This window comes from Dermacentor silvarum, chromosome 8, assembly GCF_013339745.2.
Source record: "Dermacentor silvarum isolate Dsil-2018 chromosome 8, BIME_Dsil_1.4, whole genome shotgun sequence".
NCBI lineage: Eukaryota > Metazoa > Arthropoda > Arachnida > Ixodida > Ixodidae > Dermacentor > Dermacentor silvarum.
This window is the reverse complement of record NC_051161.1, coordinates 8969273-8978814: the sequence shown is the minus strand read 5'-3', so window position 1 is coordinate 8978814 and position 9542 is coordinate 8969273. Positions and strand designations below refer to the sequence as shown.

Genomic DNA, 9542 nt, shown 5'->3' with positions numbered 1-9542 from the left:
GGTGTGGATTTGGTCGGCGCGATTTGGGGGGGCAACTTGTAGGGAACGTACAGCCATTCCTGAATACAGATATTCTCGCAGAAAGAGTGAGAGGGGGTAAGAGATAAGAAGACGTCGACCGGAAGAGGGGGGCCTCTGGTGAGCTGCTCTTCGCTAGGGCAAGAGGAAACAGGCAGAGAAAGGTGCAGATCCCGATGCAATATACAGTATATACAGGGCGCACCGCGTAACTTGTGCCAAAATTTGAAAACACGTGAGTGGCCACGTAGCTGTACAGAACCAATGTTTTTAACATTACTTCGTTACTATCGTTATTATTAGTTAACTTCTCAAGTATTATAATCAGAGCAAGATTATCAATCAGAAAATTGCGCCGCGTGGCACTTTTCGCGTGCTTTTGCGGGCTTTATTCATGCTTGGAAAAAAACTTTAATGTCGCACGTTTAGAGCAACACAAAGATAGATCGATAATTTTCACAATGGCGTACAATTTTCTGATTGACAATTTTTGCTCTGATTATAATATTTGAGAACTTGATTAATTTATAATAATTAATTCTATAATTAGGCAACACACAAAAAGCCACAGTTATGCCCGAAAGGCGAAGCATCGATTGCGATAGCAAATTAGTGGACAGCTATAAGAAGTAGGATAATAGTTTTGTCGGTCGTATAAACTTGTCAACATAGGTATACCAACTAAATTAACAAGCATGATGTCACGCGCAAACAAGCAAACATGACCACACCTCACTCGATGACCGCGGAAACTCGCTGTCACAACGTTGGAGTGAGGAAGCGCGGCGGCAGCAGCGAGCTACAAGGCGAACTAGGCTGCGAAAACACAGCGCACGGCGGACTGTGGCCCCGACGCAGATCACTTTCAAGATGCCCGGGCGGGCGCGTGCCCGCCCGGGTGTAGAACCCCTCCTCCCTCCTTTCGCCCCGGAATTACTTCCCCCTGCATGCGCTAAATTGAGCCGCGGTCGCCGGCTCACCCTCGCACGCTTTCCCTTGCACATACAGCATACTGCGCGTGGCGAGGATTTTATTGCCCTTGGACTTTATACGGAACCTCACGGCGGCTGCATAAATGCGTCTGGAGTGTCCATATAATTGCTATCGCAATAAAATAGTATGACTTGCTCCAAGCGACGGCAAACGTTGCATTGTTTCTGTACAGCTACATGGCTATCGCGTATTTCAAAATTTTGGTGCCACCCTACATACAATAAGCCTCGAATACGAGGTGTCCGCATTACGCACACAATGCGGATAGGCGCACAGATTCGGACAGAAATGGGTCAGACCTGCAATATCTATGTGGGCTATTAGTCCACAGAGTGTTGAGTTCGTGATCAAGATGTCCAGATGTCCTGGGTTCGATTTCCTCCTTCGGTGTGGAATGTTCTTTGGTCGCTTTGTTAGTTGTCGCCGGGGTAACGGATGACGCTTTGTAAGTCTGCAAAGTGAACGAGCGCGGTTGCACTTCGGGGCAATCACTTGCGGGGGGACGCCTGCTGTCACAATTTCGCATTTAATGCATACCCTCGGAGAAGCTTCATTTACAAAGCGGGGCAATATTTTTAAAGCGAATCTTTCTTTGCCTACTGTCCCCGGACTGGCGTGGCTGCTGCTAGATCAGTGGTATATACCTAGGCGGATATATGTGTGGATATATATATATATATATATATATATATATATATATATATATATATACACGAAGCTGCTGTCCTGTGCTGTACTGGGCATAGTGCAAACTGGCACTGGTTCTAGTGCGAACAGAGGTGTCCCGGGGTGGCCGGGGATGTGTAAACGCGGACGTAAGCTCGCGCAGCCGTGCTTTAAGTGCATGTAAACGAACTCCGAGCAGTCGCAATTAATACGGTACACCGCATAACTGCGGTTTTCAAAGATTATGTGTTGCTTTGGAAAGTTAAACCTTATCAATAAATCGATCTATCCGTTAAATTCTTTTTCTAGCGGACGTGTTGCCAAATCTTCTTCTACACGGTAGAAATAGCTCCCGTTTTAAAATACTACTGGCATTCTTAAGATGCTCGCCCACTTTCTTGTCCCCGTGTCCGTGACTGCCTAACCGTTTTCCCCGACCCTTCAATTTAAATGAAAATCAAGAAAAGGAAACTATTTACAGTGCTGGGCGGAATCGAACCCGTGCCACACGAGTTTCTACAGCACAAAAACCCGACGCTCTAGCGCGCATGCGCCACGGATGCCCACGGGGCGGGAGTGATTAGTAGTATATTTCTAACCTCTATCGAATTGCTGCGAGAGCACTCGACAGGCTCATGTCATACTGATAAATGTGAGAACGCCCGCTCTTTATAGCTGACAATGACTAAAAGCTTTACGCCTGAAATAGATGACCATGCAATCGCGCCGCAGTTCGTTTGATTACAGATATGCCGAACCCTAATTCCACAGTGCAAGCGGGACAAAACTGACCGTGGTCGGGAGGCTGCGTTTAATGAACCTTACGCGTTATGGTCTTTGATGGCGCCGTGATGCATGGCTGTATTATGCGATTCAAATTCTTAGCCTAGTATACCCCCCCACTATACAGATTGTAAATAAATGTGTCTTTAGGAATAGGGTTTGTCGCTACATTGCTCAAATGCTGATCGCATTGATGTCGGCAGTCATCGTGAGATGGGTTCTGCCGAATTTTTCGTCCGCGGGTGTTATCAAGAGGTCATCCACACAAGGGACGTATACAGTTTGAACCCAACTCATTTATGTGCACATCAGTACATGTATATATATGGCTGCTGACTGTGAATAGTGATATGAATCTCGAATGACAGACGGAGAACATTCCAATTATGAAAACAGACAAAGATCAAGAGGAAGCAAAGAACAGTCGAAATAACTTCTGTGCTGAGCCAATTGTATGCTTCGATCGTCGTTTGCTTCTCGAGAAAAGGGTGAACATCTGCAGTCCAGTAAACTAAGAAAACGCGTCTGCTCGTTAACACACTTCTTTGGAGGTTATCTTATAAACCATTTGAGTGGACTTTCCGATGCAAAATTTACCCGCAAAACTTGGTAGGTGAGAAAAGCACAATAAGTTTATTAAAATGGGCGCCGACTTGGCCTGCGTGGGGAGGAAAGAGGTAAGCGAGGTGACTACGTCAGTTCAATTCATCTTTTATTTCAGTTTCAGGGAGGCAACCGAGGGTGGCCAAAAAAAAGTGTTAAATACCGCGTGACTATCCTCGTCACCTCGTTTTGCCGGACAGTGTCGGCGCGTGATACAGGTGGATGTACAACAATCGTTGCGCATGCACAACAAACTGCGAAACAATATGTCCAAAACAAAACATTTTTTTACAATTAATCACAATTTAACTAATAAACCTAACTGGTTACAAAGCATATTAACTAATACACATATACAGCAAAAAAAAAAAAAAAGAAAATAAAGACGAAAAAAAAATATGCACTACTTAAACTGTATTTGCAAAGTTATACATGTACAAGATGCATTGGTAGGAAAGTACTAAACCTTAGGAGAGACTATTTACAGTAGTAACCAGGAATTGCAGAAAAGGAGAGTTAGCAAGTGCTCACAGATCGACGCTTTTAACAATTTCGGCGGTAATCGCGAAACCATAATTTGTATGACACTTTGGTAATATAAAAGTATCAAGTTTCCTAGTTGTATAGGGTTTTTTATAACGTTGAAGTGGTATATATTGGCAGAAATGTGCCATTATTTATTTGTCTTTTATAAAAACAAGAAAACTTACAATATGACTCATAGGTATGACTTTGTAGTCCAAGCAAATTGGCCTCGTTTCAGAATCATCATTACTCGCAACATCTTTTGCTGTAATACTTGAAGTGTTAAAATGTTAGCCAGTGTGGTATGACCCCAAACCAGAAAACAGTAATTTGTGTAGGAGTAGAAAAATGCGTAATATTTGAACAGTTTAGTCTTAGTGGGCAATACGTATTTGTTGTGTGAAATCGCACCTATAAAGCTAGCTATCTTAACGCTAATGTGAGTAACATGTGCGCCGTATGACATGGTTGCCGTAAATGTGACGCCAAGGAACCGAAAACACTGTCAAGGCCACGCATGCGAAGCTTCACCGTGAAAGAATTATCCTCTTTTTTTTTTCTCCATTTCTGGACAAATGTAGCCTTATGTGGATAATGATTGCTTTTTTGGCCTCTTCCTGTGCAGCACACTCCTACATAAGATGGCTAAGGTAGCCGCTTGAACGACGGAACAAGTGCTACTATGCGTGCCTAGTAATGGTAGATGACCTGCTCTCTGATATGCAGTTTCCTGTATAGCGCCATATTGATAGCATGCAAGACGGCGGTACTAGGTCTTGGGCTCCTCGAGGCATTCATTTAAGTGCAGGAGAAAAAAAAATATTTCCCGTCTTAAGCAAAGAAACAAACCGTCAATTGCTCGTATGTGACAGGATGCGCTACAGTCGCGCGCTTTCACGTTGGAGACAAAAATACGCCAAAAGGACGTCGGACACAGCGAAGAAAAGCGCGGTCTCGGACGTAGCAAGTGACGTTGTATCTACTAGAACAGTTTTTATGGCCACGTATACTCACATAGACAGATGCTTTAAATGGGGCTATACATTCTAATACTTGTGGTTCGAATGCGTTCTCGACGAAGTTACACAATTCAAGGCAAAACTTCCTGTCATCTTTAATACATACAGCAGCATACCACACACGTGCGGCTAACAATTAACAAATCATGCATGATATAAGATAATTGTTGTGAAACAATGTTTCATTATTTCTTTTTCGCACTGCATGAACAAAACGTGATCGTTTTGAATGTATACAACGTCTGGTAATGTTAATATATGCGTCGATATGCTTTAATCGGAAGCTGAAAGAGCCTAGAGAGAGTAAAAGAGGGAAAATGGAATGTGTGAAGGAATATAATGGTGAACATAATGTTGGACGCCAGGGGTCGAAGGAAAAATGGAGAGTCAACTCTGGTAAGCATAGTTAACGTTGCTACTAATACTAGACCCAACGGACTGATATGCATGCCCTGAAAGGATGTCTGGAATCCTCGGAAGCCTACCATATACACTGTGTGCTGAATTTTAGCACAGTCATTAGGACCCCCCCCCCCCCCCCCCCCCTATTTTTTTAACAGCGAAGCTGTTTAAGCTATCTATAACTCCGTTAGTCATGCGCTAAAAACTGTGCCGAGCTATGACATCACCTCGCGTTACCCAGTAATCGCCAGCGCATGTGCGCGCTCGCTTTGCCCGACACAGACACGGCTTCGCCGAGCTCCCGCCAGCCGCACGCTACTGCGCATGCGCCGTAATGTCATCCCGGCGCGTCTACGCTCGCCGCCCGTACACTGTGCATAGCTTTCGCCCTACTTCCCCTACGACTTCGCCACCAGCTGCGCACTACTGCGCATGCGCTGCGAGTCAGACGTGACGTCACGGCCAACTGTGCATGCGCTCCTTCGTTTCATATGAAAGCCGGTGCGGGCGGCGGCGCGCCAGACGTAGACATGGGGAGACCAGGGAAGGTTCGCACTGCCGAGGAAGAAGCCGCTTACCAAGAATCGCGGCGCACTGCTAAGCGAGACCGCCAGCGTCGAGGCCGATTGGACCCAGCACGGTTTGCCGAAGAAGCCGCTACAAAACGACGACGGCGAGCCGGAGACCCCGAGTACGTCCAGCGAGAGAATGCTAGGTAACGGGAGAAAAGCGTCGGCTCCGAGAAGATCCCGACGTGAGAGAAGCCGAGAACGAACGATACCGATCAGCTCCGCTGTGTCTTTAGCCTTGCGCCACTAGTGCAAGCTACCCGGAATTTTTTTTTTCTGTGCCCTCGTATTATTGTACATAGGTTGTGTACTATGAGATACTATTTTCGAATACCAAGTTTGGAGATGCGGGTTTTTTAGTTGTTAGCATAAAACTAAACGTATTTTGTGGACGCTGACATCGGGCACAGTGTGGTAATAAATTAAATCAGCAGAAAAGAGGCTGGCAGCTGTCGCAGTAGGGAGAGAAGAAATGGCAGGGGAGTTTACCGGGACCCGTTTGCTACCCTAATCTATCCGGCCATTCTGTTGTCAGAACGCCCTCGTGCTCTATCTGCGCCAAGAAATGGCCAAAATGCGAAGCGGAGTGACCTCGCCTTTGTCACCACACATTGCTCTTAGGGTGGCAACAAAAAGCATAAGTGCGAGAATAGGCAGAAGTGTACAGTTACGAAAAACATTTATATGGTATAGTGGGCTATGTGTGACTGGTAAATAATGCTGTGGGCGTAATATAATGGTTTGGACTACGAGGGATGATAATCAAAAAGCAAATACCATGTTACAATTAACATGGTAACGTTGACTGCACCGTTATCTGTCATGCAGTCACTCTTCTAGACACGCGTTGTCACCAAACACCATGTGGGGCGAACTAGTACGTTTGGTATGGTTGTTGGCAACAGGTACAAAAAAAAAAAAAGCAAAGGTTGGCATTTTTTCACACCTTCAGCTAAGTGCGAGACACTCTTGAAGTAGCAAAGCTCAACTGAAGGTTGTTTTTTATGACTAAATGTCCACTCAAACGTGCACTTCTCGTGGTCGGAAGAGAAGTTCTTGGGGCTTTGGTCGAAGTGAGATGCCGAGTACTTCATCGAGCACAAGGTTTGGACCATCGGGTGGCGCCTCTACAGTGAAATGCTGGAGAATGGTGGTGAAGTAGATAAACGTCTCCATGTTGGCGATCACCTCTCCTGGGCACGCCCGCTTGCCTGCGACAAGATGCGTGTTATAAAGTCGCAATGAAACACGATTAAAAAGTGACAAACTGAAAGAGTGAAAGTAGTGTATAAGAAAGTAGCTATGAATTGTTTAAAATCACCATCGAGGCACGCTGTCTTTTTTTTTTTTTGCCACCGGCTGTAGGGGTAAGAGGCTGCACTTATACATTATTTTCATTCACACTGTAAAATTAAATCTGCAGTAACCCAGTCACTGACTTTGCAAAACATAGCAACACGCTGAGGAAAAGGCGGCATTGCTTAGGTTGTGAGCCACTACTAACGTGGCCTCAGTGTTTTCAGAAATCCATGTTTCTATATCGCCAGTGATTACACCACTTTACGAGGGCGTATCAGTAAGATCTATGCTTAAGGCGCGCGTGCCTTTTTATTCGACCTCATGCCGATAGAATTCTATGAGCACCAATCAATGAAGGCTATGGCAGCAAGTAAAATGAGTTGGCAGTCGCGAAATGCCAGGCAGCGTATAGTGCAGCCAGGCAAGTATTGATAGTTTAGCAGTACGGCGCGTCTTTGAATAAGTGGGATGCCGACATATACAGCAGACCGCAGAGGTTATTGAACACGGAAATCACGAAAAGCTAGATTTCCTCGCTGATTCGTGACTCTTGTTTGGAATTTATGCGAGCAAAGTGCTTGTCGTGCGTGTAAGCGTAAACTCAATTCGAAGACTGATGCATTAGCTGCGATGAAATTTTTTTAACATGCGAATCATTTTATTTTGCCTAGTCGGAGCCGCGGTCAAACACGATGCTGTCCAAGGCCGCAGAGTTTGTCGCCGATGCGCGCGCGTACTCCGTCAAGGTGTTGCGGCCCGCGCATGTGGCGGTCCTCATGTGAGCGTTTCCAGGAAGGACGTGAGTCCGTTGGGGCTTTGCGCCACGTGCAGGGGAAAATGCTTCGCATTGACTTAGATAAAAATACAGACAGCCGTAAATGTTTTTTGGATACTGGTGCGCTGAAAAAAGTTTGGTGACGGGGTTACGTTTTAGTAACGACGTGCTTTCAAGAACTTGGTGACACATTTGTTAACATTCTTTATCTTACATTATTAGCCAAGTAAAAACGCGCATCCGTGGCTAGCAAACAGTGGCAGCTGTTCTATTTATTTTCATCTAAATAAAAAAGAAAAAGGATAGTTGGAATGAAAGCCTTGAGAATGGTCATATACGTTTACGATTAATGACGAATTGATTAGCTTTTCGCTTTCGCTTGTGAGACATTCACCACATATAACCCAAACTGAAGAGAGAGAGAGAGAGCAAGGGGAGGAAAGACAAGGAGGTCAACCAGACGAGCGTCCGGTTTGCTGCCCTACACTGAGGGTTAGTGAAAGGGGGAATAGAAAGAGGAAGAGAGTGAGCACTGAGTGCACGTGGGCGGATGTACAGGAGCAGCATAAGCGGTCTCTTATACCGGTGCACTTCAAGTAATCAACTAGTGCACGAATCGCTTTTGTGCCAGTGACGGGTGTAGCCACGGTCCGAATATATTTGACTCAGAGAATGGTCTCGAGTCCAGTCGGCTTAAAGTTGTCCCCAGAGAGAGGCGTTGTACATCGTAGCGAAGGCAAGTACGCAATAGGAAACCGAAGAGTATTTACCGTAGGAGAATGGGATGAATCTCTCCGGTTTCTGCGGTCGTGTGCCGTCGTTGGCGAGGAAGCGCTCTGGTCTAAAGACTTCCGGATCGCCCCAGTAGGCGGGGTCGTAGAAGATGGACCAGAGTGACCCGATGACGACGCTGCCACGAGGGATGACGTACTTGCCCACCTTCACGTCTGTGGCGGCACTGCGCCCAAGAAATGAAAACGTAATGAATAGACGACACGCGAAACGGAACACCGTCGGCTGCATGCGGAAGGAACATGCACATGATACGTGGTTTCCGCAACCACGACTAGAATGCTCGCTTTACTGGCACAAGTACTTATCAAATGACTGTGCTAATGTGTCGTATACTTGAGGTTTCCGTTTGAAGAAATTGCGAACGGAAATTTTATATCCAAGCATGCTGAATAACAGGTAAAATGCGTTGGCGGCGTAGAGGCTTTGGCGTTGCGATGCTAAGCCCAAGGGAGCGCGCGATCAAATCCCAGCAGCGGCGGCCACATTTCGATGGGGGCGAAATGCAAGAACGCTGTTACGATTCACTTTGAGTGGCCATGCTGCAGAACAAATGCAAACGCATGGGAAACGGCGTGCCTAACGACCTCGCTCGTCAGCATGAACAGACGTGTCCGTCGCGTGGGTCCGAGGAATGTGCGAAACCTGCCGTGCCGCCTTGCGACCAGTTCACTCCCGCTTGGGGCAACTCACCCCCGCTGGGGCCGTACACCCCGGCACGACCACCAACCCCTGCTACGGCAACCAACCCTCACTACTTCGCCTGGTTTGCCCTAACGTGTCCTAACAAGGCCCTCTGCAGTGAGGGCACGAGATAAGGAGAATGCCCGGATGGTGGAGGGTATAAGAAAGCCAGCAAGCTGCCACGTGAAGAGCACTTTTGCTTTGCCCTAGCGTGCAGGAGCATGCACGCTGAACGTTTCTTGTATGTTTTCAATGGAGCACACCGTTCACCCGTAACTATGCATTAAACTTGTGTTATTTGTTTTTACGTCGCCTCGTCTTCCCTGTCGGACCCTCACCGATAGTCAACCGGGTTCGAGCTCCAAGCAGACGCGGTTGAAGGTTTACCAAACCCCGTCCCGTACCAACGCCCGC

General features: G+C 46.6%; 1 pseudogene; it reads right to left on the bottom strand.

The window, feature by feature from the left end:
- Window positions 1-3155: 3155 nt before the first annotated feature.
- Window positions 3156-9542, bottom strand: part of LOC119460600 (cytochrome P450 2J4-like) — a 93935-nt pseudogene continuing 87548 nt past the window's right edge.